At 34.9% G+C, this 22,154-nt stretch overlaps 1 long non-coding RNA gene across 1 annotated transcript in view; it reads right to left on the bottom strand.

Annotated features, from left to right (window-relative positions):
- Window positions 1-22,154, bottom strand: part of LOC105471060 (uncharacterized) — a 152,923-nt gene that overhangs the window by 87,956 nt on the left and 42,813 nt on the right. The window contains exon 2 of the long non-coding RNA XR_980944.2: window positions 18,478-18,554. This is a non-coding gene — a long non-coding RNA (uncharacterized lncRNA). The remainder of the gene's footprint in view (window positions 1-18,477; window positions 18,555-22,154) is intronic.

Here is a 22,154-nt window from a genome sequence, read left to right as displayed (position 1 = left end):
GACCAGTGCTGTTTCTACTGTGGAAACCCCACAGATGATACCTCTAACGAAACATAAAGGCACAGCCTCTGTTCTTGTAAACACATAATTCTCAGATGGGTTGAGCTGGGATAATCCTTGTATATGGATGGCAGTAGCTGGACAACCACAGATACTATATTGCTTGAAATGGCAATGCAACAGAGCAGTTAATGGGCAGAACTCTGAACTATATGGTCTGTCTGTACCCATACACAATAGCCTACAGTTTTCTGTACAGCCAGTGGGGCAGTATTTAAGGGTCTAACAGCTTAGCTTGCCCAATGGACTCAAGATGCTTGATACATGCTTAGAAATTCCTAATGGAGAGCTGCTATTTGGAAAGACATTTAGGAGAGGCTACAAGAACCCACTGCTGATTGTGTATCATGTTTTAATATGCTGATCAGATTCACTTCCCAGTAATATGAAGGAGATACCTTAGCAAAAATTAGAACACTACCGGCTGGGTCCAGTGGTTCATATCGGTAATCCCAGCACTTTGGGAGGCCAACACAGGTAGATCATGAGGTCAAGAGATTAAGACCATCCTGGACAACATGGTGAAACCCTGTCTCTACTAAAAATACAAAAATTAGCTTGACATGGTGGCGCATGCCTGAAATCCCAGCTACTCAGGAAGCTGAGGCAGGAGAATTGCTTGAATCCGGGAGACGGAGGTTGCAGTGAGCCGATATCATGCCACTGCACTCCAGTCTGGCGACAGAGCAAGACTCTGTCTCAAAAAAAAAAAAGAAAGTTAGAACACTACCACCTCCAAATCATCTGAGCTAGCTGATTTGGTACATAAACATAGTGGGCAGCAATGCATGGTTGATCTGGCAAATAGCAAGAAGAGTAGGACTGCCCCTCCACTTTACAGATTGAGTGGCAGTAATAGTCAACTGCTTAGTTTGGTTCCACATGTGCCCCTGCCACATCACAAACACACACCAGAACACATATTTAAGAGCTGCCTTTATGAGATAGACTGGCAAGGAGACTATATCAAACCCCTGTCAGTAAGGTTAAGGTAAAAGTATGCATTAGCATGCATTGATACTGCCATGAAAATGTTGCAGGCCTTCTCTTGCAAAAGGGCAAACCAAACAGCTACCATTAAGGGCTTGTAGCAATTCAGTGTCATGTATGGATATCCTCAGCAGTCAAGGCATACATTTCAATAGACATGATACCCAAGACTGGGCACATGAAAAAGATATAGACTGCAGATATCACTTGAGACATAATCCCCAAATGGCAGAGTTGATTGAAAGAAAAAAAATGACATTTTGAAGGCCCAATTGCAAACACTTTATAATCTAGTATCTTGCGTGGGTGGGCAAAGTTATTGTCTCAAGTCATTAGGAACCTTCATTTGATTGAAATGATTATGGGGGTGGCACCATATGAATGACATGGGACCATTGTATAGAAGGGTCTATTAACCATAGTTGTAAAAAAAGTTCACCTAGATGCCTTTCTACTGGAACTAATAAAAGTCCAATGGCAAATGTTATTTAGGACTCCCCAAGACCTTAAGCCATGGGAGGGAACATCTAAATGGGGGTTAGACTGGCAACTTCTCCCAGATTAAATAGGGTACTAATTACCAGAAAGCAAGGAATTCTCTGGCTAACTGAAATGGTCTCTGTTAATTCTGTGGGAGTCTGGACCAAGATATCCCATGTGCCAACACACTGGAATATAGCCCCTTTTAAAGGACTCTCTAGTTGCCCATTTGACATGGTCCTCTGCCACCCTTGTAACCCTACAGACAATGCCACAGTTACCTTTGCCCCTCAGGCAATGTGTTTGGCACGCATGCCCAGCCCATACTCCTCTGACTGCCTGTGTTCTAAGATGAACCTACCACAGTCATTTTGCCTGATTATGAAGAGCTGCCTCGCCAAGTACCTACCAATCCCTTGTACTTCTGCCCATAGTCTTCTATTCATATTGCTGTTCTCCTCTATACCTCTTGATTTGGATCCTGGGGAACATGGTGGCAAAAGGCATCATTGATTCTGTGTTTTATACTTGGCATAAGTATCATTGCCTGCTGTTGTCCGTATTGTTGCTGTCACCTCTGCTTTTAAGTAGAAAGCAAATCGGAGCAGCTTGTCACCCACATTGGCCTCCCCACTAGAGGCTCAGGGAACATTGCAGAAGAGGTGAGTATGTGAGATTTTCAGAACCAAATTAGAGGAATAGAATGTGGAGGCCAAAGCCTTTTGATTAATTTCAGTCCTGGGAATGCCTTCTAATTTCGACTTTGTTTACTATCCTCAGTGTAAGAACATGTACTTGTACTACAAATCTTGTCCTTATATCAAATCAACCTTGATGTTATTGCACAAATTAGGGGCTGTAACACATCCAGCATTCTTGCCTATTCTGGAGGCTTGCTGTTAATTGTCTCTGTAGAGCATGTGCCCTCTTTCTCTGGTATGCAAGCTCTGGGTCTGGGGAGTAATAGTACAGAGATCTACCTGTTTTGCTGCCACGCAATACTATGCTTCTGCCTGTAAGTTCCCCAGTGAATTACCTTCTACCACCAAAATAGATTTGTCTATCTCATTTTTTTGGTTTCTTTGATCCTTCCGCATTTGGAGTTCATTTTGCATATATGGTCTTTTCACAAAACATACTAGTATTTTTCTTGCCAGTAAAACCTGTTCATATAACTTGGTAAATGCACAAGAAATTACAGCACCAGGAGCAAGCGTTGGCAGAAAATGTTTTTTAAATTTAATCATTTAAACACAGAAATTATCAGATAAAGAGTAAAAACTAATGCATTTCATAAAAATGAAAGAGCTTAAATATGAAAGGAAAAACTATTTGAAAAATGAGAATCAAACAAAACTACTAGACATAAAAATACAGCAGTGGAAACTTAAGCTTTTTGTATGCTTTTTAACAAAGTATTATTAATATTTACTCTTGAAGAGAAAATTAAGAAGCAGACAGACTGAAAAAACAGTTATCTAAAAGTTACCCCAGATAGATAAACACATGTGCATATAGAAGGTAAAAGATAATAGAGGGTAAAGTGAGAAAATCTAATTGAAGTTTCAAAAAAAGAGGCAAGGCAAACTTGTAAGAGATAATTAGTAAGCCTTTTCCAGTACCAATTAAGACACTGTCCAAATTTTACAGAAACCTACAAACAGCACAGCAAGGCTGGACATAGTGAAAGTGCAGAACACCATCCTGGCTGAGCTGCCTTCTATACTGATTGTTCAGTCCCTTTGTGATTTCATTGCTAAATGTTTCAAATATCCTCCCTGAGCATAATGGTAATAGCCTTTTGATGAAACAGGCCTGGGAAAAATTCAAGTTGTTGTAATGAATTTGTGCTATGTTGAAGGTTATTCTCAACTTTAAATGTGGTAGTCTTAAAATCTGTCCACTAATTATACGACACTATTACATTCAAAATGTAAAGCCAAATTTCCCATCCCTTGACTGTTGGTTGTTAGATTTCGAGACTAAAAATAATACATGGCCAAGGTAATTTTATGTGACTTCTGAGACTAGGTCACAAATTAGGTATACCTTTTGCTTCGCATTTTCTATCTCAAATTGCTTGTTCTGAAGAAGGCACGCTGCTATGTTGTGAAGATATCCAAACAGTCCTATGAAAAGCCCTGTGGGAAGTGATATTGAGACATTTTGCCAACTTGCTAGCACCAACTTGCTTGCCCATGAATGAGCCACCTTGGAAGTGGATCTTCTATCCCCAAATATTCAAACTGACATCACTGTGGACATTTTACTTGCAATCTTATCAGAAGGGATTAGACATGACTTCTCAGCAAAGCTACTAAAAAATTACTCTCCACAAACAATGTGAGAGATACTAAATATTTATTGTGGTTTTGAGTCACTAGGTTTTGTAGTAAGTTGTTAAACAGCAATAGCTAATTAATATAATAAAGTATATGACTGTGAAAGAAGCTGGTTGAAAAGAATGTGTTAGTTTATCCAACAAAACAGAGTGGAGGGTTGGTGAAAAGGGTATTCACGGAAATGGGAAAATAATAATAATTATTATTAACACTATGAAAAAAATATTAACAGTGAACTTTGTTTTAAAAAATCATTAGAGATCCCAGGGAACTCAGAAAAGAGAGTAAGTTCTGATCTACTGTCATGTTTAGATATAAATTATTGTCCAAGTTAAATATTATCACAGTTCATACAGAATGTATTTTGGGAAACAAGGTTATTAATCAGTTGCCTTATGTCTATTTAATCTCTTTAACCAGAGGAAAAACAAAGAAAAAGGTAACCCAATCTAACCTTCTTCTCATAAAGAGATTAGTGATACTTTCCAGGAGCAACAGTCCTTATTTCTGAAATGGTCTTAGATGGATGTACTTGGCTAAAGATTATGAATAATAAATGAAATCTTTGGCTTCTGAAGCATAGCTCCCTAGAAAATGTCACATGATCTGGAGTATAAAATGAAGAAATTTCATCCCCTCCTTTGAAGTTATTAGTGGTTTCTCACTTTGTAAACTCACCTATTGTTCTGGACCTGATTGCTGGTGCCCAAGAAGAGAAAAAAAAAGACCTGGATAACTATGTGTGATTTTTTAGACATGCTGTGTGTCAGCAGCTTTACTATCTGTATTTTGAAATTATTAGCAAAGCTTAATATTGACTAATATTTATGATTTTTATGAGTCTGAACCTAGAGTACATTTCTTTATGCTGGTTCAGCCTAGAAGAAAAAATTATCATATGTCCTCTGTGTTTAGGCATCCCCAAGGTCACTCCCAGTTCATTGATTTGTTAGAAGAATTCTCTGAACTCAGAAAAATTGTTGTAATCACAAATACATGCTATTACGGTGAAAAGATACAGACTAAAGTCAGCAATGGGAAAGTCATATAGAGCAGGAAAGACCAGACACAAGCTTCCAATTGTCTTCATCCAGTGAAAAAATGTAGAAAATATTTCATTCTCCCATCAAAATGATGACGACATGAAAGGAGTATTTGCCAATCAGGGAAGATAACCTGAGGCTCAGTGTCCAGGGATTTTTTTTTTCTTTTTTCTTTTCTTTTTTTTTTTTTTTTTTTTTTTTAAGACGGAGTCTTGCTCTGTCACCCAGGCTGGAGTGCAGTGGTGTGATCTTGGCTCACTGCAACCTCCACCTCCTGGGTTCAAGCGATTCTCCTGCCTCAGCCTCCCGAATAGCTGGGACTACAGGAGTGTGCCACCACGCCCGGCTAATTTTTTGTATTTTCAGTAGAGACTGGGTTTCACTGTGTTAGCCAGGATGGTCTCGATCTCCTGACCTCGTGATCTGTCTGCCTTGGCCTCCCAAAGTGCTGGGATTACAGGCATGAGCCAACGCACCCAGCCCAGAGATGTTTACTGGGGGTTTGTCACATAGGCATGGTTGATTAGATGAGTGGCTGACCTTTAGTTTCCATCCTTTCCAGAGGTCAAGCTGATACTACATGGTCCAAGGACCATACCATAAATCACATGGTTAGCATAAGTCATATGGTGTGGCTCAAGGACTCAGGTAAATAAACACACTCTTCACAGGCAGGATATTCCAAGGGGTTACTGGTTCCCTGTCCATGTTGGGAATGTGCAAAGTTTGGACAAACAACACCTGGTGAGTTAATTCTTTACTCCATAACATGTATGTAATATAACTATTGGTTCTTATTTATTAAACTGGAAATATTATAATTGATAAAAATAATAGATGGGTACACAGATAGATAGGAAGTATTAAAGAAGGAAGAGACATATGTATATATAGAGAGTCTAAAATCAACAGAAGAGAACATCAATAGAGAATCTCCTAAATGTTTTTCTTCTAAGAGAAAAAAAATCACAGCTGGAAGATTTGTGATATAAAAAATGAAAAGACAAAAATATACTCAGGTATATTTAAACAAGTGACTATAGCAAATAAGAGAAATAAATCTTTTGGAGTTAAAATGAGTGAGAACCAAAATATATGACAATAATAGTTTAAGGGTTTGAGATAATAGAAATGTGAATGTTTCATGCCCTCAGTTATTATTATTTTTTTTTTGAGGAAGCAAGAATATCCATCAATTTTTATTTTAAAAATATCTGAGATTAAATAAATTTATAAACATCTCAACTAAAATGGACCCTAATTTAAAAGAATCAATCAACTTCAAAGAAATATAAAAGAAGGAAAGAACATAGAATAGACAGATCTCTTATTCATTCTCTTTTTCTCCTTCTTTCTCTTTGGACTCCTGATGTGCAAAATTGGATCAATCATTATTATTTGTTTTGACACATTATTTTCATTACAGATTTATGAATTCTTCACTGTTAATCATTCACATAGCCATGTTAAACTGCAAAAGTGCCAAAATCTGAGACATACGCAGCAATCAACTCATAATGACATGATTCTCACCTCACCTCCACCCACCTCTACCTGAAACAAAAGAACCACTTTCCTAAACTTCTTAATATTTCTTGTTTTCTTTCCTATTTTCTTTTATAATGCTTAAAAATAATTTCCATAATTTGTTTATAAATTTATTTATGCTCCAGAACATAATCTCTTTATAAATAGAAATGTGCCAATCTTGTTCACTTCTGATTTATTACCACCTACAGCAACAACATGTACATCATGAATTTAATTGTTTTATTGCTAAACAAATGATGGATAAATGTATACTTCTTTTTTAATTTCTAGCACTTAACACAATGCTTATTATACATATTCTAAATGTTTGATAAAATAAACATATGCATACTCACTAAAGCATGCACCTTTATCCTATAGTAGATAAAACTCTTACATGCCAGTAACTAAATGCTGTATTTTTTCTTCTGTCACCACATCATATTTTACAGATACAGAGAGGTTGTTTTATAAAAACTATAAAAAGCAAAATGACTAATTTTGAAAATAAGAGTGATGTCGGCATTTTAAAAACATCAAATGTTTTTAAAATATACATAAAGAAGTGGCCTATTCAGAGCACTGCTTATAGATATATTTCATTGTAAACTGCTCATTTCTGTTCCAGTCTCTAGTAAGAGTCAATTAGGTCTTTCAATCTTCCTAATCCTCTTCTAAAGCAAGTGGCACAGCTGGTATAGCTGGAAAAAAAAAAAAAAAGATAATGACGTCCATGCTATTATTTAGTTTTGTTGTATACAAATGTTCTACAGAATTGCATCTTAGCTAGCCCATGCAGAAGTCATTTTCATCCATTTACTTGTAGGTACTTATTATTACTTAATGAAAAATGATGCACATATGCTATTCACATTTTGTAGGCAGACTCTCTAGGAAATATCTGATGATACATACAATATTGTCTTCTCTTAGAAGGAATTCATATAATGGTCTTTTGGGCTATTTTTATACACAGACTTTTAAAAAATTTTAAAAAACACTAAGAAGTTTTGGCCGGTGAATGAACAAAATTTAATAATCTTAGTAGCTTGTAAATGTAAGCTACCACTTGTAAATACTTCAGAACATTAAGGCATTGCAAAGGCTCAGTATCAGACCTCAAGGAGGCTTTAAGAAGACTGTACTGTACATACAGAAGGATGATAGCAAAGTTGCTAATTTCTCAGGTTCTACAGTCAGTAGATGGGGATTCACCTCAGGACCCAGGTTCATCCTATTATTCATTGAGTAGAATGACCTTTTCACTGCCGATACTATTAATTTCATGTTACCCTCACTACCCACTGTAAGTTTCACAGTCCATCGTTATCACTATTCTCTTGCATACAACCTCAACTGCCAGGCATATTTTTTTTCATTTGTGATACTAGCCTGGCAAACCCCATCCTGCTTTAAGCCAATTGTCCACCTATAACACCGATCTACAAGTGATCCTTGCTTGAGAAAAATACACAACTGCTAACGTCATCTTACATCTTCATCTCTTTATTTATTTATTTATTTATTTATTTATTTATTTTTTGAGACAGAGTCTCGCTGTGTCGCCCAGGCTGGAGTGCAGTGGCCGGATCTCAGCTCACTGCAAGCTCCGCCTCCCAGGTTTACGCCATTCTCCTGCCTCAGCCTCCCGAGTAGCTGGGACTACAGGTGCCTGCCACCTCGCCCGGCTAGTTTTTTGTATTTTTCGTAGAGACGGGGTTTCACTGTGTTAGCCAGGATGGTCTCGATCTCCTGACCTCGTGATCCGCCCGTCTCGGCCTCCCAAAGTGCTGGGATTACAGGCTTGAGCCACCGCGCCCGGCCTTCTTCATCTCTTTAAATACATCTCTACTCACTTCAAGTGTGATTCCAAAACTACACAGAAATCACATCTCATTTCTATGGTACACTCATTCTTACTTCTTCTCAATTCAGTTCCAACACATTCACACTGACCCTCATCCTCGACTGATCTCCTTGTTTTTTATTTCATTGAAAAAAAAAAAAAAAAAAAAGAAGCAGAGGATTGTTTTCATACCCCCACATATACCTATATCCCACAAATTTAGTGCATACAGCGTACATTTACTAGGAATAATTATTTTCTTATAGTGGTTATGCCACTGACTTGTAATTCACTTAGGTTCTGTAGCTTTCGTTTGTTCTCAACATTTAGGAACTCTATTGTATATTTTATACGGTTTTCTCAATACAATTTTTATTTGTAGATAGAGTAATTGTGGATATGCGTGCAGTCATAAAAACTACTACAAAAACATCCCATGGACCTATCATCTAGTTCCCCACAATTGTAACAGCTTACAAATCTATACTACAATTTTACAATCGGAGTATGGATATTAATAGAGTCAAGATTCAGAACAATTTCCAGACTAGTTTCTTGTGTTGCTTTTTTACAGTCACACACACCCTTCCCTGATCTCTGGTAACAAGCGATTTGTTCTACATTTCAATCAGCATAATTTCCCGGTGATTCATTCAATTTGTGTGTATATGGTAATTTGTTCCTTTTTATTCCTTGCTGTAGATGTACCAGTTTTGTTTTTTCAGTAATTAATTTCATTATTTGCAAGAAAATATCCAAAAAGTTATTTTAATGGCTAGACTTTAATATACTTTTTAAATGAGAAAATAGATTCTTTTTAAATAAATTAAGAAAATTAGAAGAGTTTAGATTTACAGAAAGCTTAAGAATATTGAGAATCACTATATACAGCACATCAAGTCTACCCTATTACTAATGTGAATTAATATGGTGTATCTATCATATTTAAAGAAACAATATTAATTGATTATTATTAACTAAAGTCAAAACTTTGTTCATATTTATTTAGTTTTTAGCTAGTTCTTTTGCTGTTCCAGGATTCCATCCAGGATGCTACATTACATTTAGTTGTGATATCTCCTGATGTTTCTCTAGACTGACAATTTCTTAGACTCCTTGTTTTGATGTCCTTGACAATTTTGAGGAGTGCTGCTTAGATATCTTGTAGAATGCCTCTTAACCAAAATTTACCTGATGCTTTCTTCATGACCCCACTGGAGTTATGTTTTTTTAGGAGGAAGACCACAGAAGTAAGATGCCATTCTTACCACATTATGTCTAGATGCATACAGTCAATATGATTTACCACTATTCATGCTTACCTTGATCACCTAGCTGAGAATATTCTCCACTATAAAATTACTCATTCACTAAATCTCTTTCCCCTGTTTAATAATGTACTCTTTGGAAAGAAGTCAGTATGAGAAGTTTACACTTAAAGAGTGAGATGTGAGAGTCTACCTACTTAAGGGGGGAATATCTACATAAATTGATTCAATTTTGTGTGGAAAATTTGTCTTTTTTCTCTATTGACTTATTTTCCAATTATTTGTGTCAGTACAGACTTATCGATATGGATTATATAATTTGGGGCATAATCCAATATTTATTTATTTTGTGGTTTAAAATGTGCTAGCATTGGGATTTTCTGTTTGTTTTTGCATACAAACTTGTTAACTCAGTCCTTTTTATCACTGAATGGTATTCCATTCTGTGGATTTAATTAACAATTTAATCATGCATTAATCTTTTGAAGGACATCCTCCTTGTCTGAAGATTTTGGCAATTGTTAATAAATCTTCTTTAAATGTATTCTCGTGCAAGATTGTGTGTGAACATAGTTTATCCAGTGAGTTTGGAAATTTTTTTAGGATTGTGATTGCTGGATTGTATGGCAAGATTACATTTAGCTTTGTAAGAAACTGATTTTTGAAGTGGTTAGACCTTTTGCATTCCTCCTGGCAACAAACGAAAGTTTCTGTTGCACCATATTCTCACCATCTATTAGTTTTTCAGGTTTTTGTTTATTTAATTCTAACCATTGTACTACCTATGTAGTGGTAGCTCATTGTTCTAATTTGCATTTCTCTAATAACAAACAAGGTTGAGCATCTTTTCATATGTTTGTTTGCCATCTAAAAAAATCTTCCTTGGTTAGGTATGTGCTTATATACTTGACTCATTTTTAAATTAGGTTGTTTGTTTTGTGATAAGGTGTACTTTGTTCATTTTGAATATAAGTCTTCTATCAAATATATAATTTAGAACTATTTCCTCCTGATCTGGGTCTTTTGTTCCTATTCACTTAACAGTGTCAGAGCAAAGGGTACTAATTCTAATAAAGCCCAGCTTATCATTTTTATTCAAGGATAGTACTCTTAATCGTATCTAAAAATCTAATCCACAAAACCAACATCATGTAGATTTTATACCTATGCTTGTTTTCTTCTAGATGTTTTAGTTTTGCATTTTACATTTAGGTATATAATGCACTTTTGAGTTAATATTTGCGTAAGGTGCAAAGTTGTCATCTAAGTTCATTTGTTTGCATGTAAACGCCCAATTGCTACCACCCCATTTGTTGAACCAAAAACTATCCATTTTTCATTGAAGTGTATTTGCACCTATGTTAAAAAAATTAGTAGATTATATTTCTGTTGGCTTTGGCTCTCTATGTTTCACTGATCTATATATCTATTCTTACATCAATATCAAACTCTCTTGATTACTGAAGCATTTACCAAGTCTTGAAATAACATAGTGCAATTTCTTCAACTTTGTTGTTGTCTTTTTTTGTTTTTTTCCTTTGCTTCTTCAATATTTTGTTGAATAATATATTTCCTTTGCCTTTACATTTAAACTATAGAATCTATAAGTAACTAAACATAAAATACATTTCTGGGCTTTTGTTTGAAATTGCATTAAATCCATCAATCGGGTTAGAAATCAAAGAAATCTTCACAATACCGAGTCTTCCAATCCATGAATATAAATTATCTCTTCATTTACTTAGACCTTCTTTCATTTATTCATCACTCTTTTATAGTTATTCCTATACAAATCCTGTATATATATATAGTAAAATTTATATTTAATTATCTAGATTTCTGTTATATAGTAATATTTGTAAGTAATATCAAATTCCAAATTTGTACTCCTTACATATATAAAAGCAATTTATTTTTGTCTAATAACCTTATATCCTGTGATGTTGTTCTACTTGATTAAAAGTTTTAGGATTTCTTTGTGTGGGGGTGGGTTCTTTGAAGTTTTGCACAAAGAATAGCATGTCATTTGTGAATAAAAGTAGTTTTATTTCTTTCTTTCCAGTCTTTACATTTTTTATTAATTTTTCTTATTAGAAAGGACATGCTTGCTTTCTTCACAATCTTCGAAAGTGACTACATTTAGTCACCATTAAGTATGATGTTAGCTGGAGAATTTTCATATTTATGATTTATTAGATTAAGAATGTTCCCTTCTATTTTGTAGGGATTTATGGTGAGTTTTTATCATAAATACATTTAAATGTTGTTACTTTACTGAATCCATTAAGATTATATATATATATACACACACACACACACATACACACACATACATATATATATTCTTATTCAGTTTACTAATATGATGAAATGCATTCCCTGATCTTCGAATGTTAAATCAGCCTTGCATTTCTTTTGTGAAGTCCGATTGGTCAGCATGTATTTTCCTTTTCATATATTACCAAATTGATTTTTAAATATTTGCTGAGTATTTTTGCAATTGTGGTCATAAGACATATTGATCTATAGTTTCCTTTTTCTATGACAACTTTATAAGGTTTTCATATTAGGGTAATTTAGGCCTCATAAAAGTAATTAGGGAATCTTCTATTTCCATTACCTGAAGTACACTGAGGAGAATTAGTATTACTTCATCCTTAACACTTTGATAGAATTGGCCATTTTGGCTTGGTGCTTTCTTGTTTGGAAGATTAATTACTCATTCAATTTATTTTACAGACATAAGGCTATTCAGGTTACCCTATTTTTCTTTCACTCAGTTGGTAGCTGGCGTCTTTCAAAGATCTGGACCATTTAATCTACATTGTGGAATTTGTGAGTATAGAGTCGTTTGTATTATTTACTTATTATCCTTTCAATGTCTGTTGATGACATTAATGATGATTACCTTTTCATTTCTGATATTGGCAACCTGTGTAATCTCTCTTTTTATTTTGTTAGCCTTGATATAGGTTGATCAATCTTATTGATCTTTTTGAATAACTAGCTTTTGGTTTTGTTGATTTTCTCTATTATTTTCCTGTTTTACTCTGTCAACATCTGCTCTAGTTTTATTATTTCTACTAGAACGATTTCTCTTTTATCTCTATTTTCCTAAGGTAGAAGCTAAGGTTACTAATTTAGATCTTCCTTACTTTAAAACATATACATTTAATGATATAAATATCCCTCTACTCACAGTTTTAGCTAGATAACAAAAATTTTGATGAATTCTATTTTCATATTGATTTAATTAAAAATATTTAAAATTACTTTTCATATTTCTGACCAGGCATGGTGGCTCATGCCTGTAATATCAGCGCTTAGGAAGGCAGAGGCAGGAGGGTCACTTAAACCCAGGAGTTTGAGACCTGCCTGGGCAACATAGTAAGTCCCCGTTCTCCATAAAAAGAGAGTAAAAAAAGTGTAACTTCAGATCTCTTCTTTAAACATAGTCATTTAGAAATGTTTTATTTAATGTCTAAGTATTTAAGGGTTTTCCAATTTTCTGTTACTAATTTGTAGCTTAATTTGACTTTGGTCTGAGAATATACTTTGTGTGTCTAGTCATTTTGTCAAACTGTGTTTTATGGTAAAGAATATAGTATTTCACCATAAATTTTCCTTGTGATTTTAACAAGAATATGGTTTCTGTTGTTAGAATCAGTATTTTAGCAACGCCAGTTAAATTAAGGGTAACTATGCTGTTACTGATTTTTTTTTTTTTTTTTTTTTTGGCCTGCTTTCTCTAATCATTACTGACAAATTAATGTTGAAATATCCAAATTGAATAGCATAGTTGTCTATTTTTCTCATCCTCCTGGTGGGCCACAAGGAGAACTTGAAGGACACCTGAAAAGGGGTTCAGGAAAGTGTGGGTACACCCAGCAATTCATCACAATAACGAATGTTTTTTTCTTTTTCTTTTTTCAATTTGTGTCTCCAGCAGCTTTTGCTCTAAATAAGCAGATCTTGGTTCCTGTATCCCTCTGGGTCTTTTTCCAGATTTTCAGGTGGTTGTTTGTTCTTACACTTTAATTATCTTTAGTTCATTGATTTTCCATTTTCCAGTCTTTCTTTATTTTAAGAAAATGAATGGTGATAAGTTCTTCATATATTGGATCTGAATATACTTTTATATTTGAACTTCCAAATAGTTTAGTATTGTGCAAAGTATCACACCACTTCAAAAACTTGCTATAGGTTTTCCCTATATGAATATTCTACAGTTGACATTGTACTTGCATCTAGAACGTTTCTATACACAAAGAGAGAAAAATTTTTAAAGACATGACTTCGATATTTGTTATTTATGGATGAAAATAATGTCAAATATCACCTTTTAGAATCATGCAATTTTATAATCGAAAACTGACTTGAAGGTAATCTAATCTAACAACCTTGTCTTATAAATAAACCTTAACCCATAAAGAAAATGCCTGTGTCCTTAGTACAATTTTCAGTATCTCGGAAAGTAATTTATTACATTGATTATGGTGACAGATTAATTATCTTACCTTTAAAAAATAAACAGATATGTTTCCCCAAATCTACCTATACAATGAAACGCAACCCTATCCGTTAAATTCTGAAGAAAAAAAAAAAAAAACTCTCATACTTTCCACATATATTGTCACTATTATAATGTGTTTTCAAGAAGCATTTCAAGTAGTATAATTAATCAGAAACCACATGCACATAAAATGGTAAACAATAGAAGCCTTAGCACTCGTAGGTAAGTGTGTCCGGAAATCATAGGAAATTTTATAATGTTTTGGGTTCTGAAATCCTGTTATGTTTGGTCTCCAGCTGTGTCATGCAAGAGCCTGCTTTTCATAGTAAGTTGATCACAGCAGGAAGGCTAGCCAAGTAAGGAATTAATGAGCAAAAATGGCCTAACATTTAAGGAAGTAATGTTCTGCAAGCATTACAAACAATCACTGCTTCTACCCTACGTTTTCTGTTTATTTTTAGAATTTTAAACATTTGTTAAACGACAATTGAGCCACTGATGACTATTTCCAGTCAATCAGAAAGCACACAGCTTTAGCCTATAAAGCAAGCCTGTCCCCACATAAGCTCCAGCTTTTTGCCTACCTTGAGAGTAGTGATAGATATTCACATTAATATTAACTGTATACACTGTGACAAACAGTTTTAGATATTAGCAATTTTGTTTCTTGTCCTGCTTACTTGTTTACTCTATAATTACAAATATATATCTTTCTTTGACCTGTTCTTTAACGTATCTGAAAGGATCTTTGTGTAGAAAGAGATGTGACTGCCATCTCTATGCCTATAAAACAAATTAAGGAAAAAAGTAAACATTAAACACATTTTATATTACAAATAAGAAAATATTTTGAAGCTTTGGAAAAATCTAGGAATCTGCTATTTTCAAAATCCAGAAATTTGTATTTTTAAAATAATACAAAGTAAATTAAGAGAGAAAATAGACATAAAATGTCAAAAACATATGCAACTCATTATTTTTCCAAAAAAGAGGGAAAAGAAACATAAATAAGAACTGTTTACTCATGCTGAACTTTGAAAGAAGACCATGGAATTCTGAGCTCAAGAATAATGACCCTTGATTGCAATTAGGAAGCAATGAAAAAACAATCATAGCTATAAAAAGTGAAAGTAAAAGTTTCATCTTTAAGTAAACAAAGAAACAAGAACACCTAAGGTCATGAATATTAAAAAAATATGTTAAACTTTTTGATTCCAACTGCAAATTTCGTTAATTAAATGCTGTGATATCTCCACCAATTGAAGGTCCACGTTCTGTATAAATTACTTCTTTAATGGGAATCTCACTATTAATTAATCAAACCAATAGAAGCTTTCAGACATCTTGCTGAAATTCAGAACTACCTGAGACTCGGTAATTTATGAAGAAAAGAGGTTTAATTGGCTCACAATTATGCAGGAGTTAACAGGAAGCATGATTGGGAGGCCTCGAGAAACCTAAAATCATGGCATAAGGTGGAGGGGGAAGCAAGCAAGTCTTACCATGGTGGGGAAAGAGGAAGAGGGAGAGAAGGGGGAAGCACCACACACTTTTAAACCATCAGAACTTGTGAGAACTCACTCACTGTCACAAGAACAGCATGAAGGAACTGACCCCATGTTCCAGTCACCTCAGACCAGGCGTCTCTTCCATGTTGACATGAGATTTGGGCAGGGACACAAATCCAACCATATCAAGCATATTTTGACTATATTAAACAGTCTTTAAGATCTTTGGGCTTATCTTTAAATTTCAAGGATATTTGCATTGTACCACAGAACATGTCTATATTTGGTTTTGTACCAAACTCTCAGTGAGTGAGATACATCTATAAAATTAAAAAAAACAAACAAACTACATTGTACAACACCAGACCACATTGTTTGGTTCAGTTTCCTAGGAAATACTCTCCTTTGTCTACAGGTCAGAGCACTCTTAGAAATAGGTTCATATAATAACATGAATTTAAAGGGTTACTGTACTTGTACTATATAATGGACTATCTCAAGATAATCTTTAAGCTCTGAAAATGCTATTAAATAGGCGATGATTGAATATAATTTTTAAAAAGTAATGAGTACAATATACCACAATTACTGTATATGGAAATTTTGCAAGTTTTTCTTCCTGGTGAGAAGGTAAACTGTTTGTGTCAGATAAAGGACTGAAAAAGTCTCTGATACATTGGTATGTCTTTTTTTTTAACGTGTTAAATCAATGCTTATTTAAAGAGAGTTCATAAAAAGGAAGATATAGCTGTTTTCTTATTTTTAAACCACAAATTCTTTAATTTTTCATAATGTAATTATCTAAATTCTAAAGGGATACATAATCCTTACTCATTTTATCCAACTCTAAGATCTTATTTTCTCTGCATCAATTTTGTCATAGTTTGCCATCGCCATTGCTGCTTCAGAATGAGACAGGGAGGCTGCTTAGTTTCCAATTTTGATGTGATTTAGAGAAAATAGCAAAACCTCTTTATTCAAGCTGTAGCTTTCCTAACTTCCAGCAATTCCGCAACAAAAGATAAAGGAAACTGTTAAGCACAAGTTATTGCTTTAGGGTGCTAGCAACTTCCCCGGGGCCCCATATGTGCAGTTAGACTTAAACTTCAACCTATAACCACCCCTTCCCAAGGGTGAAGATTTAAAATGTTACATGTGATGCATGAAGAAGCGTGTAAAACCACTGCACAAGCACTAGAGAAATTCCTTCTATAAAGGCCCTGATGAAACCTTTCCCTATAGAAGGGCTCTATAAAACTCATCTACCCTTGGGGAGCAGCCCACCATTTTTCTTTCACGGTGCTGACTTTCCATGTGCACAAGATAAACGAAACTTTCTCTTTCTCTGCTGCTATGTCTGGTGATCTGTCTTTATTTCCACCCTGGGAGATCACAACCTAGGGCACCAATTACAGGAGTGCCCAGCCTTGAATGAAAAACATCTGTTAAATGAGTAACTGGTAATTTGCTCTTTATCACCAAGAGGATGATGGCATTTATTTACCACGTTTGGCTTTCCATTCCTTGTCATAACATCTCTCTACCCCATGAAAATAAAAAGCAAATACTTATTTTCTGTGTTCATAAGAATTTGACCAACAGTTTAGCCTACAAGAAAACAGAATACATCCATTTAATAAGGTAAGGTAATAAAGTGAAGTGCAAAAGCACTTCTATATCATTAAATGTATGTACATTAAAAATGTGCTTCAACCCGGGAGGCAGAGCTTGCAGTGAGCCGAGATCGCACCACTGCACTCCAGCCTGGGTGACAGAGGGAGACTCTATCTCAAAAAAAAAAAACAAAACAAACAAAAAAAAGTGCTTCAAGCAAAATTAAAACAAAACTAAGTGTAGTCAAGTAAAGGAGCATAAGAGGAATACACTTCGGTGCAAGAAAATAAGTGGCTATATGATGACAACTGGTCCTCAACGTCCTTAATCTTCTATGTGTGTGTTTACCTACCATTTTGCCTAGAACAGACTTGGCCCCATCTCTATTCTGTCTGTATAAGTATTTTTCCCAGTGAATTTTGTACATACACATACATATGTGGCACACACTCATATTTTTAAACATTTCTTTCCAAAAAATTTTATTAGGCTCTTAAGATGAATGCAAAGTTCTTCATATTAGTATAAAGACACATGAAGTAACCACATCCTTAATGGTTTTGTTTTATACAACCCTAGAAGTACACAGATTCACCTCAGCCTTTTAACCAAATTTTCAAATGTTTCTGAGTATTTTAATATGCTTTGTGGAATGGTATTATTCAAAGTTCTCCCTCCCTCTCTCTCGTCGTGTGTGTGTGTGTTGAGTGTGTGTGTATTCTCTTAAAGAGCCTCAGATGTATATATTTGACATGCAGGACTTACAAAATTGTCTTCCATTATATAATATTTATGTTCCATGAATTTTCAGGTCTGAACTTGAAGACTGTTTTCAGTAATTTTTATTTGCTTGTTTATTCTGTCAACACCTAAACAATTATTTGCTACATCTATATTTTTGAATGTGAGTGTGTGTGTGCACTAGTGCACACAGGCAGGCATATGCATAAATGTGTATGCATGCTTTCTTTCCAAAAGGAACACATTTACCTTTTAAATAAGTTAACAGAAATGCTTGTTTGACGAGTCAGAATGTTCTCACACAAATGATGTCAAGGAGAAGATTCATTTGTAAATCCAGTAATAGCATGTACATTTTAAATAAGAATTTAAGAATACCCTAATGATGTTTAGATTCTTTGCATTTTCTCACTACGATTTCACTGAGGGGAATCTCAGGGTAAAGTCTATGTCATGCAACCATAAACTTTTCAAGTTGTGTTAAAAATATTTTCTCACTCCCTTTGCTTATTGTTTCCTCTCCACCAAAACTATGTACTTACTGTGCCACAGCGCTCACCCATGGGTTATTTCCCCTGAAAACGCAGTCTTCCTAAGTCAGTGGCCCACACACTTTTTTCTGCAAAAAGGTAGATAATAAATATTTTAAGGTTTATGTAGCATAAGGCCTCTTGCAATTACTCAAGTCTGCTGTTGTAGTGCACTATAGCCATAGACAATAGTTAAATGACTGTGACTAATACAAGTTTAGTTACAAAAGCTTTATTTACAAAAATAGTAGGAGAAATTTCAGATTTGACTTGTAAGTCTTAGTTTGCCTAATCATGTACTAAGTAAACTCTTTCAGTACTATGGCAATATTTATTTGTTTCTTTCTTTTTACCAACATAAAAACCATGACATATGTATATAATTATAATATTACATATATTACTATGCAATTGCAAACTGTATCTTTGTATATATATAATGTGTGTATATATACATATATATTGTGTATATATATACTTTAGCTTTGTATATATTATATAGAGAATATATATTCTTTCTCTTCCCTCTTCTACCTAATTTATATACATATTATATATATAGTTATATATATAATATGTTATATACATGATATGTATAATATTAGTCCATTCTGTAATCTTAACTGGGAACATGACTGCAAGACCTCAGGAAACACAGTCATGGCGAAAGGCAAAGAGGAAGCAAGCGACTTCTTTACATGGTGGCTGGAGAGAGAGAGAGAGAGCAAAGCAGGAGGTGTCACACACATTCAAACACCAGATCTCATGAGAAGTCACTCATTATTATGAGAACAGTGTGGGGGAAGTCCACTCTCATGATTCAGTCACCTCCCACTAGAGCCCTCCCCTGATATATTGGGATTACAATTCAAGATTGGATTTTGGTGGAGACACAGAGTCAAACCATTTCATTCCACCCTGACCACTCCCAAATCTTATGTCCTTCTCAAAGTTCAAAACAGCCATGCCATCCCAACAGTCCCCCCAAAGTCTTAACTCCTTCCAGCATTAACCCAAAAACCCAAGTCCAAAGTGTCATCTGAGACAAAGCAAGTCCCTTCCACATATAAGCCTGTACAATCATAAACAAGTGAGTTACTTCCAAGATACAATGTGGATATAGGCATTGGGTAAATGCTACCATTGCAAAAGGATAAATTGGCCAAAACCAAGGGGTTTCAGACTCCATACATGTCCAAAACCCAGCAAAGCAGTCAGTAAATCCTACAGCTCCAAAATAATCTTCTTGACTCCATGTCTCACATGCAGGGCATGCTGATGCAAGGGGTGGGCTCCCAAGGCCTTAGGAAGCTCCATCCCTGTGGCTCTGTAGCATACAGCCCTTGCAGCTGCTTTCATAGGATGGCATTTAGGGCCTGCAGCTTCTCCAGGAGCATGGTACAGACTATCAGTGGATCTATCATTCTGGTGTGTGGAGGATGGTGGCCTTCTTCTCACAGCTCCACTAGGTAATGTCCAGTGGGGACTCGGTGTGGGGGCTCCTACGCCCTATTTTTCTCTTATACTGTCCTAGCAGTAATTCTTTATGAGGGCTCTGCCCCTGCAGCAGATTTCTTCCTTGACATCCATTCATTTCCATACTTCCTCTGAAATCTAGGCAGAGGTTTACCTTTTACTAAACCTCAACTCTTGTCTTCTGTGCATGTGCAGGCTGAACACGTTGTAGAAGCCACCAAGGCTTGGGGCTTGCACCCTGTGAAGCAATGGCCCAAGCTATACCTTGGCCCTTTATAGCCATGGCTGAAGCTGGAGGGGTTGGGACACAGGGCATCATGTCCCAAGGTTTCACAGAGTAGTCGGACCCTGAGCCTGTCCCATGAAACCATTTTTCCTTCCCAGGCCTCCAGGCCTGTGATGGGAGGGGCTGCTGTGAAGATCTCTGGTATGCCTTAGAGACATTTTCTTTATTGTCTTAGCTATTAACACTTGGCTCCTTTTTGTTTACTCAAATATTTGCAGCCAGCCAGCTTGAATTTCTCTGCAAAAAAATGTTATTTTCTTTTCTACCACATAGGCTGCAAATTTACAAAATTGTCATGCTCCTTTTTAAACATAAATTCCATGTATATACACACACACACTCACACATATGCACATATCTATGTGTATATATAAAGAGAGCTGTATGTATTTATGTACACCTATATATATATATATGTATATATAGAGAGAAAGAAAAACACAAAGAAAGAGAAAGAGACAGTCGTTTTTAATAACTTCACTTAATATTATGTTATGGGTGAATCACAATTTATGTGATACCTGAAAGATTTCTCCACTGTAAAGTTAGTATAATCCTTTGACAAATAAGTATCTAATAGAGAGGCATTTTGAGAAAATGTAAATAGCCTGTACTTTTGCAATTTTCACTCATTAATTTTATTTTCCACTGATTATATTTGTCTGTACCAATTATTATTATGGGGGATGCTACCCTGAAAAGTTCTTACTCTATTTTTATCATTTATACATTGTTTTTCTACTCTATGAAAGAGATTTTCTTTGTAATTACTTATTAGTTAATTAATTATATCAGTATAGACTCATAAACTCCTATTATGTTTAATGAGATATCTCATCTGTTCACCTGTTTTACAGCTTTTCATCTTGTTTTGTATTTTTAAACTCATGTATAATAGTGGTTTTAAACTCCTTGTTTAATCATCCAGCATTTGGCTTATCTCAGAATATATTCATATTTGTTTTATTTCTTTTTGTCATGACTCATATGTTTGTGTTTCTTTACACATTTGGTATTTTTTGTTGCATGTTGGTCCTGTGAATACTATATTGCTGAGTTTCTGGATTTTGCCATCTTTCTCTGGGGGGCAAATTTTGTTCATTAAAAAATACTATATGGTAATAGTATTTTAAGATTTATCCTCTTAAAATTTGTTGTTAGGGGTATTCAAAAGCATCTTTGCACTCTCGGTGGCCAGATTCTAAGGTCCCATAGGACTGTGTTATCACTGGAATTTTTATTTGGCTCATAGGCTCCAAGGACCTCATCTCTGCAAAACCTTGTAGTCTTACAACTGTGCATGTGCAGTTTAGTAACTGACCAAAGATTCAAGGATAAACCTGTGAATATTACTGGCTCTCTTTCTCTGCTCTCTCTCCTTCTCTCATTCTTTGATATTCCTTTTCTTATGTAACTTGCCTCTCAAATTTCAATTTAATCAAACTTCAATCTGTTTTTTCTTTACTCATCGTGTGATGTATTTTGGAGTATGTCCAAAGGCAGAAAGCTTGGGTGAACATGTAGTTTATCAGGTCTGTTTCCCTACTCTAAATATACCAGTCCTGTGTTCTCTGTTGTCCAATTCTAAAATCATTTATTATATATTGTCCACTTATCTATTTGTTTAAGCCAAATACACATTAATTTATTATAAATAGACTTGGAAGTCAGCCTTTCTTTGAAGTTGAGTAAAATTCAGAAATAATTTTATAAAAATAAATAAAACCTGGATTTGAATATAAAGATAAAGGAAGAAAATTTAGAAGAAAAGTACTTATTACAAGAAGAAAGACAGGAAAATACAGAGGTTTTTCTGGTCTTAAAACATCTTAGGCAATACAATCTTTGTCTAAATGAGAAAAAAATCTCAGAGTAGAGATTTTAGAAATTGCAAAAGTCATTAAATAGCATTGAAAAACAAGGTGAG

Source organism: Macaca nemestrina, chromosome 6 (genome assembly GCF_043159975.1).
Source record: "Macaca nemestrina isolate mMacNem1 chromosome 6, mMacNem.hap1, whole genome shotgun sequence".
Lineage (NCBI taxonomy): Eukaryota > Metazoa > Chordata > Mammalia > Primates > Cercopithecidae > Macaca > Macaca nemestrina.
The sequence above is the reverse complement of the archived record's forward strand: the minus strand, read 5'-3'. Positions and strand labels throughout refer to the sequence as shown.